The sequence below is a fragment of the Cetorhinus maximus genome, chromosome 4, assembly GCF_964194155.1.
Source record: "Cetorhinus maximus chromosome 4, sCetMax3.hap1.1, whole genome shotgun sequence".
In the NCBI taxonomy this organism is placed as follows: Eukaryota; Metazoa; Chordata; class Chondrichthyes; order Lamniformes; family Cetorhinidae; genus Cetorhinus; species Cetorhinus maximus.
The window spans coordinates 54,223,095-54,242,439 of NC_135882.1; positions in this window are offsets into that span (position 1 = coordinate 54,223,095).

Genomic DNA, 19,345 nt, shown 5'->3' on the forward strand with positions numbered 1-19,345 from the left:
CAGTGTATTTCGAAAACTCAGGGACTGCTAAAACAATTGAGAACACAGTCTTTGGTTCTAGTGCCAATGACCTAAAATTTCACAACCACAAACAATGACTGCTAGATATGCCATGTGGCCATCAATCCGGCAAGACCAGTTCTACTTGGCATTTGCGACATGAATCCTTTACTTGAGAAAGCTAAATACTGCAGATGCTGTGTGTATCTCTGTAAATAAAAGCTGATAAGTGTGCAAAGATTAGGCTCCAGTTCTATCCTTCACCATCTGGTTATCTGAATAGAACAACATACCCGGAAGTTCTGAAGGAAGCCAGGCCCTGCCGATTTTAATCGCCGGCCCTCATCACTATCCGAAATCGGCCTCCTGCCCAAAGCCGATGGAGGGCAACAGGAATTAGTTTGGAAGTCAGTCTGCCAGGGGTGACCCAACGGAAGTATCCAAAGCATATGATAAGTATTGGGGAGGTTTCCCAAACAGATGCCAGCAAGAGGAAGGAGAGGAGGGCTGGGGTACATCCTCGACTCCTAAGAATCCTCCCAAAGAATAAAAAATCTAACTTAGTTTGTCCTCTTCTGGGCACACTGCTGCATCCAGCTGGGTTTATCTGGTGGGTTTGACACCAACAGCCCACCTTCCCCTGAATACCCAATAGGAATCACATTTTGGCACTGACAATGTCACTTGGCCATGCATTTAGATTTAAATTTGACCTTTACCTGCTGCCTGCAGCGGGAGCCACATCCGACTTCAGACAACAAAGATAATGGTTGGAATTTGGTGCCCTCGCCCCATGGCGAGTTTTGTGGTGAGGGAGCATTTAATTGGACAGTAGGGTGGTGGTGGGGACTGTGGTAACTGGGAGGATCCAACCAATGAGCCATAAGCGCGGACAACCCGGGGGTTGTGGCTTCCTGATGAGAGTCTTGTTCGAGCAATTACTCCTGAAATGCTCTCTGTAATAAAATTTATCTGTTTCTTGTTGAAACCTGTCAGCTCTGTTGAGTCATTGCATTTGGTGACGAAGGTAAAATAAATCCAACACTGCACCTTTCCTTATCACCATGTGTACATCGAATCTTAAGAAAAAGAAAAGACTATTCACCAGTCATGCCACTCTTCGGCTGAATCGATCCCCATGATACGACGATGGAAGACTGGGGCCAGTATGTAGAGTGCCTCAGATTTTATTCTATAGTGAACAAAATTACCATGGAGGAAAAGCAGAAAGCCATGCTTTTGAATGTATGTGGCAGTAAAACATACAACCTCATTCACAACCCGACGGCTCCGAGTGCTCCCAATTCTAATTTACAATTAATTGGTGGACCTCGTGAAAATGCACTTCCAGCTGAAGCCATCTGTAATAATGCAGCGTTTTAAGTTTAATTCCAAAATTAGGGCCCAGGGAGACTCTATCGTAACCTATGTAGCGAACCTTAAGCAGTTGACAGAACACTGTGACTTTGGGGACACACTAAATGAGATGCTGCGGGACTGATTAGTTTGTGGAGTTCAGGATGACACCATTCAGCGCTGTTTACATGCTGAGGTCAACATCGACTTTAAGTGGCCCTAAGAACCTCCCTCGCCATGGAAAGCGCTGTGAGGGACTCACAGGCTGTGCAACACATACAACATGGCACTGTTCTTCATGTGGGGCAGGAACCTCCTGCTGAGCGTGCCGTGAAAACCACACCCACAGCATCGAAACGAGAGGCCATGTCCACTGTTAGAAACATGAAAAGGCCAAGTAGAAACATTTCAGCAGCGACTCCAAGAGCCAGTTGTTATAGGTGTGGAGGTGAACACGGACCAGACACCTGTAAATTCAAGGAGGCAGAATGCCATTACTGTCATAAGAAAGGTCACATAGTGAGGCAATGTAGGGCAAAGTCAAAACAGCCCGTAAAGCAGCAAAATGATTGTATTAGAGAATATAGCAGAACTTGAAGTTGCCGACACCAACATCTATTCCCTATATAGCGTCGCTGCAGTAAAAACCGAACCTATCACTGTTACAATCCAAGTTAATCAGAAGCCATTAATAATGGAGGTGGATACAGGTGCCTCAACTACAGTGGTTGGAGAGCACACTTTCAAATACCTTACTGAAGGTACCCAGCCACTAAACCTGGAGCGGACAACCACTAAATTAAAGACATACACTGGAAAATCTATTCGGATAAAGGGCATTGCCACAGTGCCTGTGGCTTATAGGCAACTGACAGCCCAGCTGCCTGTGATAATAGTGAAAGGAGAAGGACCCAGTCTTTTAGGCTGAGACTGGTTACAGAAGGTCAAGCTTGACTGGTCTGAGATATTTCACCTTAAAACAAGAGGAGTTCCTGAACTGCTAAGGAAATACAACATGGTATTTTGGGATGAATTAGAAAAGTTGAAAGATTTTCAGGTCAAGGTATATGTGGATCCTCAGGCATTGAATGAGGAGATGGATGCATAGCTGTGCCGGCTAGAAAAGCTGGGCATCATCCAACCTGTCCAATTCTCAGAATGGGCAGCACCCATAGTCCAGTGGTTAAGCCAGACCAAACCATACACATTTGTGGGGACTATAAATTGACCGTAAACAAGGCAGCAAAGCTAGACAAGTACCTCATTCCAAGGATAGATGACTTAGTGCAAAACTGGCAGGAGACATTGGATATGAGCCACACCTGCCAACAATTAGAACTGGATAGCACATCAAGAGAATACGTGACTTGAACACACACAAGGGTCTTTATCAGTACACTCACCTAGCGTTTGGAGTGTCCTCTGTATGTGCTACCTTCCAGAGAACAATGGAGAGTCTTTTGCAAGGACTTCCCCGAGTGCTAATAAACTAGATGATGTTCTGATTACAGTGTCACTGAGCCAGAACGCTTGGCCAGCCTGGTGGAGGTGCTAAGAAGGTTCGTGGAAGCTGGTGTACAGTTAAAGAAGGAAAAATGCACATTTCAGGTACCAGAAGTTACTTACCTGGGTCACAGGGTGGAAGCCATGGGTTTGCATCCAGTAGAAGAGAAAGTTCGGGCAATAAAAGATGCACCCTCACTGACCAATGTAACTGAACTCAAGTCCTTTCTGGGCATGATCAACTACTATAGCTGCTTCTTGCCTAACTTATCAACTGTGTTAGCACCACTACACTTGTTGTTAAAAAAGAATCACCAATGGTCGTGGAATTCATAACAGGAAGAAGCCTTTGTGAAAGTAAAGAAACTGTTGCATTCGTCATGTTTATTGGTAACCTATGACCCATTGAAAGAGTTGGTATTAACATGTGATGCCTCTCATTATGGTGAGGGAGCCGTGTTATCACATAGAATGGAAAATGGATCAGAAAGGCCCATTGGCTATGTCTCGAGAACCCTCTCTGCAGCCGAGAAGGGTTATTTTCAGCTAGAAAAGAAAGGTTTATTGGTGGTATTCGGGGTGAGAAAATTCCACTAGTACCTACATAGATGACATTTCACCATTGTGTCGGACCACAAACCATTAAGGTTTATTCAGTGAGGATAAGGCCATTCCGCCAATAGGATCAGCAAGGATACAATGTTGGGCTTTGATATTATCTGTGTATGAGTATACTTATATGTACCACCCTGGCTTACACATTGTAAATGTGGGTGCACTCAGTCATCTCCTGTTACCAGATAGCATTGTATATCTGCCTGTTCCACAGGAAGTTGTGCTGTTACTGAATTTCTTGGATTCTCTGTCTGTGTGTGCGAAGCAAATTAGAAATTGGACGAACAGAGATCCAATATTGTTGGAAGTCAGAGACTTCGTTTTGCAAGGATGGTTAAATTCACCTGTATCTGTAGAGATGAGACCATTCCATGCCGGAAACACAGAGTCAAGCTGTCGAGATGGAATATTGTTTTGGGATCAAGATTACTGTCCCATCACAAGGTAGAGAACCACTCTTGACAGAGCTTCACAGTGCACATCCAGGCATATCAAAGATGAAAATGCTTGCGCGAAGCTATGTCTGGTGGCCAGGCATTGACAGTGACAGTGACATTGAAAGGATGGTCAAGCACTGTCTCCATTGTCAGCAACAAAAGAAGGTGCCTTTTTCAGCTCCCCTGCATCCATGGGAGTGGCCTGGTCGACACTGGGTTAGACTACATATTGATTATGTAGGACCATCCTTAGGTACCATGTTTTTGTTGATCATAGATGCACATTCTAAATGGATGGATGTATACAAAGTCAGATCACCAACATCGAGCCCAACTATCGAGAAGCTGTGTCACTGTTTTACCATACATGGCCTACCTGAAATTGTTGTTTCTGATAACTGTACAGCCTTTACCAGCACAGAGTTTCAGAAATTCATGAAGCTGAATGGAATCAGACATATTAAAACAGCCCCTTACCATCCCTCATCGAATGGTTTAGCCTGAGAGAGCTGCACAAACTTTCAAGTCTGGTATGAAAAGGTTATCAGAAAGTGCTCTAGAATCTCGACTTTCCCACTTTCTTCTCAGTTACTGTACAAGGCCACAACCAACTACGGGTTCAATACCATCTGGGTTACTGATGAAACGCTGCCTACGTACACAATTAAGCCTTTAGAGGGGAAGGTAGAGCGGAATCAGAGTAATCAAAAATTGAAGCACGATATACAAAGCAAAGCTTGCACATTCAGTGTAGGTCAAATGGTATTCATGCAAAATTTCGGAAGTGGACCTTGTTGGGCTCCTGGAACCATTATCTCAGAGACTGGCCCATTATCTTTCCAAGTACCAGTGGAAGATAGAATCGTTCGTAAGCACATAGATCATATTCGGGCTAGAGAGAAATTCCAACAACCAACTATTCTGCCTGTGATTAACATCGATCCGTCAATTCCTGAGGTGACAGATCATTCTAGAATAGACGTGGTGTTTCTGTAGAGTTGCGAAACCCAGAACTGCTACTTTCTAATAATGTGTCTAATTCTGCAGTTTGAGATCCTGTTGATCCTGTTGAGGGACCTCAAGCGGTAGAGCTACGTGCTCTCACCAAATAAGGAGAGCACCTCAGAGACTTGATCCTTAATCACTTGGAGTTGCATATATGTATATGTTGTTGGATATTCAAATGTTTCCCTGTAGATAGAAATTGTAAAAAAACTAAATGGGGAGGAAATGTAGTAACTGAAGGTATAACCTCTCCTGCTGTCTATCAGGGTCATGTGATGTTCTTGGAAACTCTGGCCAATGAGCCCTAAGAGAGGGCAACCCATGGGTGGGGCATCCTGATGAGAGTCCTGATCGAGCATGTAACACCTGAAAAGCTCTCCGTAATGAAGTTTACCTGTTTCTTGTTGAAACCTGTCCTCTCCATGACTCCACCTCCTTTCCACTTCCACCCTGATTAAGTCAGAGGTAGGAAGAGCCATGGAAGGCCTTGAATCCAAGCAAAGCTGAGTGAGGTTGCTTGTGAGCACCCAGGGGTGGGGTCCCTTGTTCTAAGGCACTCAGTGCCTAATTGAGGGGTGCGGCATCAGGGGCAGGAGGCTGTGAACTATCCTCTGCCCTTGCTGTCAAACACCCTCCCCCATGACCCCCACCTCACAATCCCCCTCTCTCTAACACCTACCTATGGCCTGGAACCCAGCGACGATCCTAGGCTTTGGGTGGTTATCATATCGGCAGCAGCCACTGCCTCCATGGGTGCCACCACTCTCCAGTTAAGTGCCTGAGTGGCACTTAATTTGGCAGTCCTTCCCTAAAAGAAGCATTAATGTGGGCTTTAAGCAATCTCTCCAGTGGCAGGAGAGACCCTTGTCGTCTCTGTTAAATACAGCCCAACATGTTGCAATGTGGGAATGGTGCAGCTTCATTCAGTGACCAGAACCAGCCAATTATATAGTCTCTCACCCATTCATGCCAGGGAGGGATGTGCAGTTAAAATCAACCCCTATGAGTCTGCAGAAACCCTTCCTCTACTCAAACTCTTCTTATTCCTTTGAATCTCGCATCTCTACAATGAGTGATCGTATTGACGTGCTTTCCATGTCGATGATCATGGACCCATAATTCTCACTGGACAACAAACTAATCTGTGATTTGCAGAATTAAGCAGCTTCAAAGGTGGTGTCTGCATTATCCAGTTACAACTCAGGAACTATGTCTTACAGCCATATGGCATTACAATATCATAAGAGCCATCCACAGATTTTATTTTTACTCTTCCTCAATCTTTCAAACATTATTATATTAAAACAAGACTTGTGAATGCCTAAAATATAGTATAACAGCAATAACCTCGTCATCAGGAATGTCTTTCACAAGAAATGGCTTTTGCAGTTGATTGAATGCTTTGGTCTGTAACTTCAGCGTTTAATCAGCCCAGGAGACATTTATTGCCTCACACAATAATGATAAATTGAAGTTAAAGCTTAAGCATATGTCCATTCAACCATTGTTGAATTAAAAATGTAATAGTCAGTAGATCACACTATTGCTTCCACCTAATAGTACTTCCATAGCCTTAATTTTACTTTATTTAACTTTGGATCTATATTATTAATATGTATAAACATTATAACAAAATATATTAAACAGTTGCCACATAAAATTAAAGCTACACACAGCTCAGTAAACTGCAGAGGATTCATGATAAAAAATTGAAAGCCCCAGCACTTGGCAAACATTGTGCAGAGGGCATAAGGTAAACTTCCTGATAAAAACAAAAACAATTTCTCCTTTAACTCCTCTCACTTCCTCCAAATAAAAGGTGTGGCTATGGGTACCCGCATGGGCCCCAGCTATGCCTGTCTCTTTATGGGGTATGTGGAACATTCCTTGTTCCAGTCATACTCCGGCCCCCTTCCACAACTCTTTCTCCGGTATATCGATGATTACTTCGGTGCTGCTTCATGCTCTCGTCGGGACCTGGAAAAATTTATTAATTTTGCTTCCAATCTCCACCCCTCCATCATTTTCACATGGTCCATCTCTGACACTTCCCTTCCCTTCCTTGACCTCTCTGTCTCAATTTCTGGCGATAGACTGTCCACCAATATCCATTACAAGCCTACCGACTCCCACAGCTACCTCGACTACAGCTCCTCACACCCCGCTTCCTGTAAGGACTCCATCCCATTCTCTCAGTTCCTTCGCTTCCGTCGCATCTGTTCTGATGATGCTACCTTCAAAAACAGTTCCTCTGACATGTCCTCCTTCTTCCTTAACCGAGGTTTTCCACCCACGGTAGTTGACAGGGCCCTCAACCGTGTCCGGCCCATCTCCCGCGCATCCGCCCTCATGCCTTCTCCTCCCTCCCAAAAACATGATAGGGTCCCTCTTGTCCTCACTTATCACCCCACCAGCCTCCACATTCAAAGGATCATCCTCCGCCATTTCCACCAACTCCAGCATGATGCCACCACCAAACACATCTTTCCTTCACCCCCCCCCGGCGGCATTCCGTAGGGATCATTCCCTCCATGACACCCTGGTCCACTCCTCCATCACCCCCTACTCCTCAACCCCCACCTACGGCACGTCTCCATGCCCACGCAAAATATGCAACACCTGCCCCTTTACTTCCTCTCTCCTCACCGTCCAAGGGCCCAAACACTCCTTTCAAGTGAAGCAGCATTTCACTTGCATTTCCCCCAACTTAGTCTACTGCATTTGTTGCTCCCAATGCGATTTCCTCTACATTGGAGAGACCAAACGCAGACTGGGTGACCGCTTTGCAGAACACCTTCGGTCTGCCCGCAAGTATGACCCAGACCTCCCTGTTGCTTGCCATTTTAATACTCCACCCTGCTCTCTTGCCCACGTCTGTCCTTGGCTTGCTGTACTGTTCCAGTGAAGCTCAACGCAAACTGGAGGAACAGCACCTCATCTTCCGACTAGGCACTTTACAGCCTTCCGGACTGAATATTGAGTTCAATAACTTTAGATCTTGAACTCCCTCCTCCATCCCCACCCCCTTTCCATTTCTTCCCCCTCCCTTTTGTTTTTTCCAATAATTTATATAGATTTTTCTTTTCCCACCTATTTCCATTATTTTTAAATATATTCTACTCATGGTTTATTTCACCCCACCCCTACTAGAGCTACCTTGCTTGTCCTGCTCTCCACTTTTAATTAGCACATTCTTTTAGATAATATCACCACCTTCAACACCTCTTTGTTCTTTTGTCTGTGACATCTTTTGGTTATCTCCTCCTATCACTGCTTGCTTGTCCCAACAACCCCCCCACAGCCTACCCCCCCCCCCCACCACCTTAAACCAGCTTATATTTCACTCCTTTCCTATTTCTACTTAGTTCTGTTGAAGGGTCATGAGGACTCGAAACGTCAACTTTGCTCTTCTCCGCCGATGCTGCCAGACCTGCTGAGTTTTTGCAGGTATTTCTGTTTTTGTTTTAGGTAAACTTCCTGCGCCTGAATAGTGATGCTCATGATAACTCGATATTAGGCCTTGGGCCTCATTCCAGCAGAATCAGCTGATGATGAATAAATCAGGACCAGACTGCTGCTCAGAATTCTGATTGTTCAGAATGGTCAATTTTAGTTTTACACACAGTTTTTAATTGCTTTATAGTCTCACAAAGTTCCTTTTAGGGCTTTAGAATACCGAATCAAAATGACAAGGTTTTGGTCTTAATACAAATTTTTATTTTTGAGAAATATGAGACTGTTTTTTGGGTGTTGGGGTGGAGGTGGGATGGGGAAGGGAAGTTATGAATTGCAACCTGCTGGTTATTATGGAAGTATAGGCAGTGTGTAAATTTCATGCTGCCTTCTCATTTGTATTGTAGGACCATGCAGCCAAGTGTGACCTGCATTACTGGCTTTCTGCACACAACAGGGGACCTAAAAGTGTGCAAAGATGTTCCAGCTAGTCTCCAGCTCTTGAAGGCAATTTGTCCTTCTTAAAGGGCAACTACACTGGATAACAGGAGGCTGCTGCCAAATGATGGTGTGTTGCAACTCTAAATAAGGGAACTGGGGCACCAGGGCAGGGAGAGGATTACCAGGTTCACAGATGGGGCGCTGGAAGCATTAGTGACCAAGATGGACAGAAGAAGAGGGGCCATGTTTCTTTAGGAGGCCAGAAGGCCCTTAAGCCAGATCCTCTGAAGGAAATGGAAGCAGGTGACAAGGATGTTCAATGCTGGAATCTGGCCCCAAGGACCTGACAACAGTGCCGGAAGAAGCTGAATGGCTTTACATGCATGGTTAGAGTCAGTGAATTCATCTTCACATCACACATCCTACCCACTACACCACTGACCTCACACTACTCAATGCAGCCCCACCACTCACATAACCGCACTCATTACCACTCAGGGCTCACATTCACATACTCCACCTAACCCATACATAACTTTCAATGATGCCAAGCTCACACCCAGTTTTTGCTGCCCCCACATCGCTCAGCTATTCAGCTATGGCAGGAATATCACCCACGGTACCACACAGTTACTGACATTGTCTCTGTCAGGACAAGGTCATTTTTAACAGGAGGGGGCAGCAGAGAACCAGCAGCTGCCAGGCACATCTTCATCCACTGGGCTTGTCAGGAGAGATGGTGCTGCGAATCATGGGGCTGGCTGCAACACAGCCCATAAATCCAACATCACCAAGACCATCAAAACTGATAGTTAGTCACTTCCTTGTGCACCTTCTCAACTCCCTCCTCACCCTCATCCTGAATCTGACAAGCAGTGAAAGCTGCAGATTACCTGGACCTCCTACTTTCCCCTCCATCATCTTCCAGATCAACCCTCCTCTTCTGCTTTTACGTTTTTAGATACCCAAGTATTGCCACCTGGCCAGCCTCAAGACAACCAGGTGGAAGAGGGAGAGCAACCCACAGTAGTGATGAGGAAGTACTGTCACTTGATCTGTCAGACACAGCCACCAGCTCAGGTACTGCATGAACTTTAGATGTTAGTGTAGATCCAGGATTTGCATGCTGTGAGTCATTGGGCTCCAATATGCTGCAGCCAGGCCAGGGCGAAAGGAAGCTCATGAGCTCACCAGAGGATGAGGTCACAGACAAGTTCTGCTACAAGGACTTAGATGAGGACTTTGATAAAATGACATATAGAAGAATTGCGGTGAACGTGCACACTGAGATGTTTGATGCATTGACATGCTGACTAGAAAACTTCCTGTCTCTGTCAAGGAACATGGAGCAGTCCAGCTTCAACGTGGCAGAGGGGTTGTGCAGAAATTGGAGTCAATCCTTTCCAGACTGGATGTGGTGGCAAGCTCCATGATAGTACTAGCAGACCCAGCCATGATGCATTGTCTGGTGGCTGCTCTGTCAGATTCCATTACAGCGCAGATGTCTAGGTGCTACTGTGGAAGGTCAGTCGGAAGTAATGAGCTCCATGCTTGCTGCAGTGCAAGCTCAGACTGCTGCCTTTATGGCTGTGGATCTCAGCGCTCAAAGAGGTGTCCAGATTCAGAAATCTATGCTCCAGATGCCAGCCTGTGGTAATGGCAGTGGCTCCATGGTGCACAAACCTGCTGTCCTCTCTCAGGGTGGCAGTATTCATGCTCTGACCAACTGCCGCATCGGAGTGCCCTTGCTGTTTCCTCTCAGCCAACAGCTCAGGCTACCACTCCAGCCGAAATGGTACAGCTCAAAATCAGGCCTCAAGGCCTAGAGCTGCTCAAGGTCATCCTGCAAGACCATCTGTAGTCTCCCCTAATGAACATCTGTAGCTTTCTATCAGTGTTAAAACCCCAGTGGGAAACTTTAAACAACTGTCATAATTTATATTTTCAAATGGTTTGTTTGAGATGCAACTCTGAATTCAGAAATGAAACCACCAAGCTTCCAGAGGTTTTTTTATATAAATTAAATTAAACATTTATTAATTTTAATAAGAAATTAAACACCTACACATGTCTACAAATTACAACCATAATAGCTTTTAAACATATCCCAAAATTAATCACTCCCAGGTAATCTTCCCCAAGGAAACAATAACCCATAGACTTAAACAGACACCTGGCAAAGCACATTTTAACTTACAAATTTAAGATGAGGTTCCTTTCAATTTATTCCTTTGCAGACACAGTGGTAGACTTATAGACTTAGATATTACATGCCTCTAACTTCTACACACAAAAATTTTCTGTACATACCTAGCCTTCCTTTTGAATGTAAATTCTCATTGTATCACCAGGCCCTTTGAACTCTACCTCTTCTAACACCCCTTTCATAGTACCAATTTTATTAGTAATATAAACATATTGCTTAGTGTCTCCTAGCTAGGTACAAGATTTCGCGCCCAGTCTTTGAATGGTTTATTCAACAAAATGCACATGTACCCTTTACCATTTAACTTACTGTTCACTCAATTAACATCTCAAAACTGCTATACATCAAAGCACCCAGACTCTTTGGCTTTAATCCAATTAAGCCACACACAGACACCCACAGACATAGACCCCACTATAAGTCTAATTTAAAATAATTTCCAACAACATTATATGCATTGGTATCTCTACATGACAGCAGCTATTAGGATAGCACTAGAATAGACTAGGGCACCCACAAGATGGTGACTAAGGGAATTCACAAGAGCGAATAATTAATCTCTGTTTGCATATTGGATGTGCTATTTGATAAAGATGCTAATGAGAAGGTTTTCATTGGTGGCCTCTATTGCTTGGTGGTGGCTAAAGGGATGCTGTGATGGGGTGTCTCGGATGGATGTGACAGTGGGAAATCCTGGGTCCATGGTGGTCAGGGCAAGTAGTTTAATGGAAAACAGGCAGTGATAATGCTCTCTCTGACAACGCATCCAGTTAGAAAGGGTCTAGCATATCTCTTCCTTTTCTGCCTCCTCTTCCTTTTCCTCCTCCTTCTTCCCCTCCTGAGATGGGCTCAACATTCCTGGAGACAATGGTTGATTGTCTACTCAACAGTATTTCACATGGCACCTTACCTCCAGTTGTACACATGCTCTCCTCTCAGGTGATGGCAAGTGGGGGGGATGGTGGTGGTGGGGGGGTTGGGGGGTGGGGGTGGGTGGCGGTGTGTGGGGGAGGGGGGATAATCAGCCATGTGAAGAGGGAGTAAACTCTTTCCCGGGGCAGCTTGCCTCAGGCTCCTCCCAGAGACCTTAGGACCGTGAGTAGGGCTGACTGGTGCAAGATGAATGTATCATATCTCCCGCCAAGGTAGTGGGCATTTACTGATATGTTTTTGGTTTGGGTGTATGACAACTGCCATTTATGGAGCTGAGATTTCTATATCTCTGTCTGTTGTTATAGGGAGGGGGTAGTACACAGAGCCACTTATGTGATGTCAGTGGCACCCTCCATTATCAGGAATCCTGCTCCCTTGGTGGAGTCATGTGCTCTATCTTATACCTCTTGAGCAAGAAGACAATCCACATTCCTTGTGTGGAGTTCATAATCTCCATTTACTCCCAGATGCTTCAATAAATGACACACTGGGAAATATTTGAGGGGCATGGACAGGGTGGATAGGGAGCAGCTGTTCCCCTTAGTTGAAGGGTCAGTCACAAGGGGACATAAGTTCAAGGTGAGGGGCAGGAGGTTTAAGGGGGATGTGAGGAAAAACTTTTTTACCCAGTGGGTGGTGACGATCTGGAATGCGCTGCCTGGGAGGGTGGTGGAGGCGGGTTGCCTCACATCCTTTAAAAAGTATCTGGATGAGCACTTTGCACGTCATAACATTCAAGGCTATGGGCCAAGTGCTGGTAAATGGGATTAGGTAGGTAGGTCAGGTGTTTCTCACGTGTCGGTTCAGACACGATGGGCCGAAGGGCCTCTTCCCACTGTGGTTCTGTGATTCTGTGATTCTGTGATATTGGAGATGACTCCCACTCCTGACTGAAAGAACCCAGATGCATAAAAAATTAAAGTAATGGTGACTTTGGTGGCCACTGGCAGATCCATCCTTGCCTTGGTATTAGGCTCCAACTTGGTTTGTAGAAGAGGACACAGCTCAGGGACTACTCGTTTGTTGAAACTGGGTTGCCACAGGCACTGAGTCAGATGAAGGTAGGATAACTGCTGTCTGAAAACCCTGGGTGGGTGAGCCCTTGAATTTGATCATTCCTCCTTCTCCATCTTTGAAGAGCGTCCCATCTCTGCAGCTCTGCCTAATTTCATGATTATGTTGCAAACCCAGAGGCACAGCAACCACAGCCTCCACACCTCAAACAGCAATTCCTGACTCCTCCCTGGCTTTAAGCACCAGCTCTCATGAAGCACCATTTTTCCACAAACTCAGCCTAAGGAGCAGTAAGTCAAAAGCATCTCTACTGCAAGATATTGCCTGGACCTTAAAATAACACTGGTGAGGGGCCCCTTACAGCTGAATGCATGTTTGTCAATGAGTGACCATTGAACATCTTGAATGGACCTGCATGTCTCAAGTTTACAAAGAAGGTGTCAAATCACCTAGTAGTGTTGAATGATGTCATGACAACACCAATTGGGAGAAATCTGCCTGCTTGAGTCAAAAATATTTTTCTGACTATAAAATTGGTTGGAATGTTAAATGCAATGGGGATTTGCCATAATTTCAGCCTGGATTTGGGGTGCTTCACGTGCCACATCAGCAGTGGCTGGAGGTGAAGCATATGTCTCTCGGAGGACCCATTATATCAAATGAAACTGTAGAAAAATCAAGTGCATTTTAGGCTTTAGCATCATTGACAGTAATTAGATCATTTAGACCAGGAGTATCTAAGTGGCATCCATTAACAACATATGGCTCCAAAGCCCAGGCATTGTGACACTCAAAGTCCATTTAACTGTGCCAGATTTGCTTATTTTCTGGTTTGGCCTGGTTTTATTTTGTATGCCTGAAGTTTGGAAAGTGTTATTCTTAAATGTATTGTCTCCCTGAGGAATAAACTACAGGATACCAAGGGGACATTTTAACTTTTGTTAGTGGGCAAAAAATGAGTGATAGCGAAGCAGCCGCCTGATTTACAACTCATCAGGTTTTCTTTTCAGTTGACTTGATTGGATAAGAAAATTGGGGGAGGTACAAAATAGGCTGTTAATTCGTTGTCATCCATTCTTCACCCAGTCATAAATTTAAAAATTACCCCCTAAAATCTGTTAGTATCAGCAACGGGAGACACCTGGACCTGAGGAACCTGGATTTAACCTTTATAATGACCCCCAATGCTTTATGGTATAGAACTATGTGACCAGTAATGGCAGAAAGATTAAACATGTGATGCACTCTACCGAGGGCCATTTACCATCAAGTTTAGGCTTGGTTTACTATTCTAATGGTTCACAACAATTGTCAGAAATATTTTTCTGACTATAAAATTGGTTGGAATGTTAAATGCAATGGGGACTTACTATAATTTCAGCCTGGATTTGAGAGGAGTGCCGGACAAATGTTAAAACAACAAATATATGGGGTATGAAATGAAACAGCATAGCCTCTGGCGATAAAGGCTTCTACAGGTTCCCACATTCGCGATACACTGCTGGCCACCTCCTGCCTTTGTGACATCACTGAATTAGAATGGTGCATGCAACAATGCTCCTGCTTGCACCCGAAGACCATAAATGGGCGCTATCATAATGCCAAGAATCCAAATTTTTTCTTCATTTGCAGACAGTGTCTTTGTTAATCACTCCTAAAACAATAAAGCATTCTTAAACAAAGCGGACCCAGTCTGGGGCAATGCAAACGGCCACTCAACAAGTTACAGATGAGGTGTTTTTGATTTAATTTTGTTCAGGCAGAGTTTGTAGAAGGGTAAGACTGAGAGACTATTTTCTGTTGGACAAAAAGAGACTTAACCAATTTATCCATCATGCTCTGTGGTCCGGCTCCATATCCTCCTCTTGCTCGTGGACTGCCTGTAATCCCAGCATTGTCCTTGCTTGAACCTGGTGCTACTGGGACTATAGAGCTGCCGGCCAATTGGCCTGGTTAGCTCTCTAAGACAGGACTTCCTCAGCAGTTGGGAGCAGCAGTCTCACCCTTAGCCAATTAACTGTAAAATGGCTGTGGGGCAGCCAGATTTTTCATGGATTGGCTCCTGACTGACTTTTCATTGGATAGGGTCGGCGAGGAACATGGTGCCCCATAAAAGCCAGCCCAGTGTTTACTTGTAAGTCCTGCAGGGAGTACTTAACTGTATGGGCCAGACAAGGGCTTATGTCAACAGATGGAAAAGCCCCTAGTTACCACACAAATGCTGGTGACAATAGCTGACACAGTGAGGAGCTTTCTGAAGAGTTTTCTGGAATCCTCAAAAGTCGGGGCAGTGTTGACCACAACCCTCATCTGGAAAGAGGTGCCATTCCCTCCTGATATCAAGAGTGTTCAACTGAAGGATGTAGCTCGAAAGATAATTATAAAAGCCAAAGGGGAAGGGTCTGAAAAAGAGGGTCAAAGAGTGTAAGAGTCAGAGAGGACATGCTTTTTACCTTATAGTGTTGTGCACAAGGCCAGTGAAGCTGCCCAAGGCAATCAAATGGTACCTTGTTCACCAAATGAAGCTTTATGAGCACTCAGAGAAGACGGCGAAACCACAAGGAGTTGTTGCACCACAGAGCTTTTGGAGTGAAGATAACCCCAGAGCTCTGGACCATCCATTTGCTCCAGTTCAACAGCTACAGTATAAAACAGGAAGAGAATAGTGAGGATAGTGATGCTGGCCATCTCCTCAGAAAAATAGCTGACAGAGAAAGTGGATTTGGAAAAAGGAAAATGATAAATGAAAGAAGGAAGAAGCAAAAGCTACTCCAAACCCTACTCCCCCAAAACCAATGAATTAAGGAAGACAGACAAAACCCCCTAGGAGATATAGCCCTTAACATGGATAAGGCATGATAATGTAGGGGAGGAGGAGGAAGAAAAGCTGGGCATAATACTTTGCATTTGTTTTCCTCCTTTCCAGTCATGTTTTAGATCAAGAGGTTCTGCAACACTGTCCCATTACTCAGTAAAGTTATTCCTCCATTACCGCGTTCGGCAAATTGCTCCAGCAACTCAAAACATTGCTTCTATAGCCCGTACTTGTTATTCAGTTCAGACACAAGGTTAACTAAGGACATGACAAAACCAGTCTGACAGAAGTCAAACCAGAACCATTTAATTATATGTACCTCAACTTTAAGTTACACTATTGAAACTTAACAAACTCCTTAACCATTAAAAGTTCACACTCAGGATACATAGAATCACCTGCTAGTGGTCAAGCTAATGCTGATTGTACTCTTCTTAGTGACTGACTTGGTCACTCTTCCCTTTGACTGCAGCAAAGTTACTTGGGTTCTTCAGGCTTAGACACAGTTAATGGATGGGCTGAGGAAAGGGCTTCGGCCAATGAGTGACATATCCACTGTTGATGAGCACGTGCAAAAATTCTTGGAGTCTGGCCTCAAAGAACTGGTAACACTCCAAGTGCCAAAGTCTGACATTTGGCTTTTGTTTGCCACTCTTGATCATTGATTCAACTTCCTTTGACCTGACAGATGTCTTCACAGTTTACAGGTCACCACTTATGCTGACTTCCGGTTTTGCAAACGAACTTGGACATCTGTTCAACTCGACCGCAGAGCATGATGGATAAATTGGTCAAGTGTCTTGTTGTCAAGTAGCAAATTCTCTCAGTCTTATAATTCTTGATCAAGTTTCTTAGTAACCACATTACTGAGACACTTGTGCCAGTTTTGGATCATCCATCACCTTTTGCCACTGTTTAATAAGATGCTCATTCTTCTTTCTTCTCCACTGCTGGATCAGGTCAGTTAACAAGTACAGCACAATCAAAAATTGGATAACAACCGATATATGAGAAATTTTTCTCACCCAAGGGTGTGTCAGCACATTTGTTCCAATATTTCCATGAATATGCAGTAGTCTTAAAATCATTAGTTTCTTTCCCAATCAGGCATTTATGTTGTTGCATCTGATAAAAACCTTTTTACCATTGTTCAATTGCCACTTTTAGCTTTTCCAACTGCTTTTGCAAAGATGGGATATCATAACTGAATTTCTCCACATACTTATGCAAGTCATGCTTTAAGGAATCTGGTACATTGACAAATTCAGTAACATTTTATATATATACATATATTTAATTAAATCTCATCCCCTGATTCTTACAGGTTGAATAGGCTTAAAACAAAAGGTCTTGTTGGTAACAGCATAAATGTTACTCCAATGTTTACAACCCCATTGACTAGTAGTAAAGCAATATTCACCTTTCCTTCCATATGACGTATTAAAGAATTCTTTCCCTAGAACTTCAGTTAACTGTTTTCTTGGGTTGGTTAAACTCACACATGATTTATCAGTTGGCATTATTTAATGTGGACAGGCTATTGTTTGTCTAAGCTTTCTGCAACCTTCCATTTCTGTTCCTATCCGGATTCCATAGTTGTCGATCCACATACGTGTGATGTTGGTAATGTTGCACATGCATATTTCTTTGGATAACCCCAGTATTTTCCAACCATAGACTGGCAAAAGTGGCCTCCCATTGTGTGCCACTGGGAAATGATTTGCTCTTACATTTGTGCCGGACCAGATAGACTTGTATAAGGCTAGGCAGGGCACATATGGAGATATCATTGTGATATTTCCCTAATGCATCAGGGTGTTCTTTTCCCAGCTACGTGGGGGCACTTGCCTTTTCTATTAACTTTAGGTTTTCCCATGTTTCATCTACCAACTAGGATCCATATATCCTGCACACATCATTACATTACAACCTCATCAGAGACATTTCTATGCTCTTTAATTAATAGATTAACTGTGTTTGCATGCAACTCCAATTGTTTCACTACATCTTGTAGATGTATAGTCATTATCTGATCCTCTTGCAGCTCAAGATCCTGATTAGTATTGGTTTCTTGTAAAGTTTTCTTAAGTTGTGATTTAAGATCTTTGATCTTGTAATCTAGGCATCTAAATCTAAGCTATTTAGAAGTGAGGTTCCCGATGTTAAACACAGTAGCGGCATTGTTTATCAAGCTTCTCTTTCTTCAGACAGTAAGCTCTAGGACTTTTAGAGAATTGATCAGGTCATGGTGTTTGTTTCCATGACTTTCCTCTTTCTTTAATACAAACTCATCCATTACTTCTTGTAACAATTTATGAAATAGAGGGTTATTTTATTCTTACATCGCTTAGGCAACTCAATGTCGGTCAAATTTAACATTACAGTGACTACCTTGTGATGGACATCATGGTACAGTACCATTTTAATAGGGATGGTCACAAACCTATTATTAGGTCCCTCAGTGTAGACTGGGCATTCACTATTAGAACAAGCATTACTGGGGAGGGGCAGTTTGGGGCATGCTTTCAGTTCCACCGTCTGCAATGTTCCTCCTATACACTCACATCTGTGGTAGGGGTTACTCCATGAACCAATCTTTCCCACCATTGGTGTGGAATCTTTTAATAATTCCGATCACCATTGTCCCTAATCATGAGAGGAATGTGGGTGCTATTTCCTCCTTTGATTTCAGAACCAAATATATTCGCATCCTTAAAAGGTCTGTGACAATCACCTCTTTGTGGGTAAACACGCACATACATCCCCTCATTCTCTTTTCTATGTGACTCCCAGAATAACTTGTTGTCAGGTGTTCCTATTTGGTGATAACTTGAGCTGTCACTCTTACTACTCTGTAGCCACCAATACCTTGAGGACTCTTTCCCCACTGTTACATGTCAGGCATACTCATTTTCCCTCTTGTATCATATGCATGGTCATCTGTACTGTGGCATTGCTGATCACCAAACATTGGTCCTTGACACTTGAGGGAGAAACCTCTCCAATGTTTCCTTGAAGTTGACCCAGGCTAACCATAATGGAGACCAGTATCTTTTTTTAAGGGTCATTGATTGTTCTCGTGTTGCATGTTTGATTAACGTCACTACTTCTGTCTTCGTCTCTGTGAAACATCGGGCTCCACATAGCAGTAGGCACAGTAACTTCTCCATTTCCCCTGATTTCATGCATACCTGTAAGAGAAGGGGAGAGGGGAAGTTCTCTGAGGAGGGAGAAGGAGCACTCTCCATAGAAACCCTATCCACAAAGGCTGCTTGGGTGCACCACTCCTACATTGTCATGAGTCAGGAGCAGTGTTTGAAGAGGCTATGTTTCACCAAAGAGGTCAGCACAGGGTTGTGCACCCTTCTTTACGCTGAACTGGAGTGTTAAAGCAGGGTGAGGGCATCCCTCCCAATGGTCGTGGAGGCCACTGTCACCCTAAAATTCGCTGCCAGGCGGGAGCTGGCAACATCGGTAGCATCTCATAGTCAACATTCATGCATCAGGGAGATCACAGAGACACTGTACAGAAGGAGAGATGATATCATTCTCTTCACTCTGAAAAGG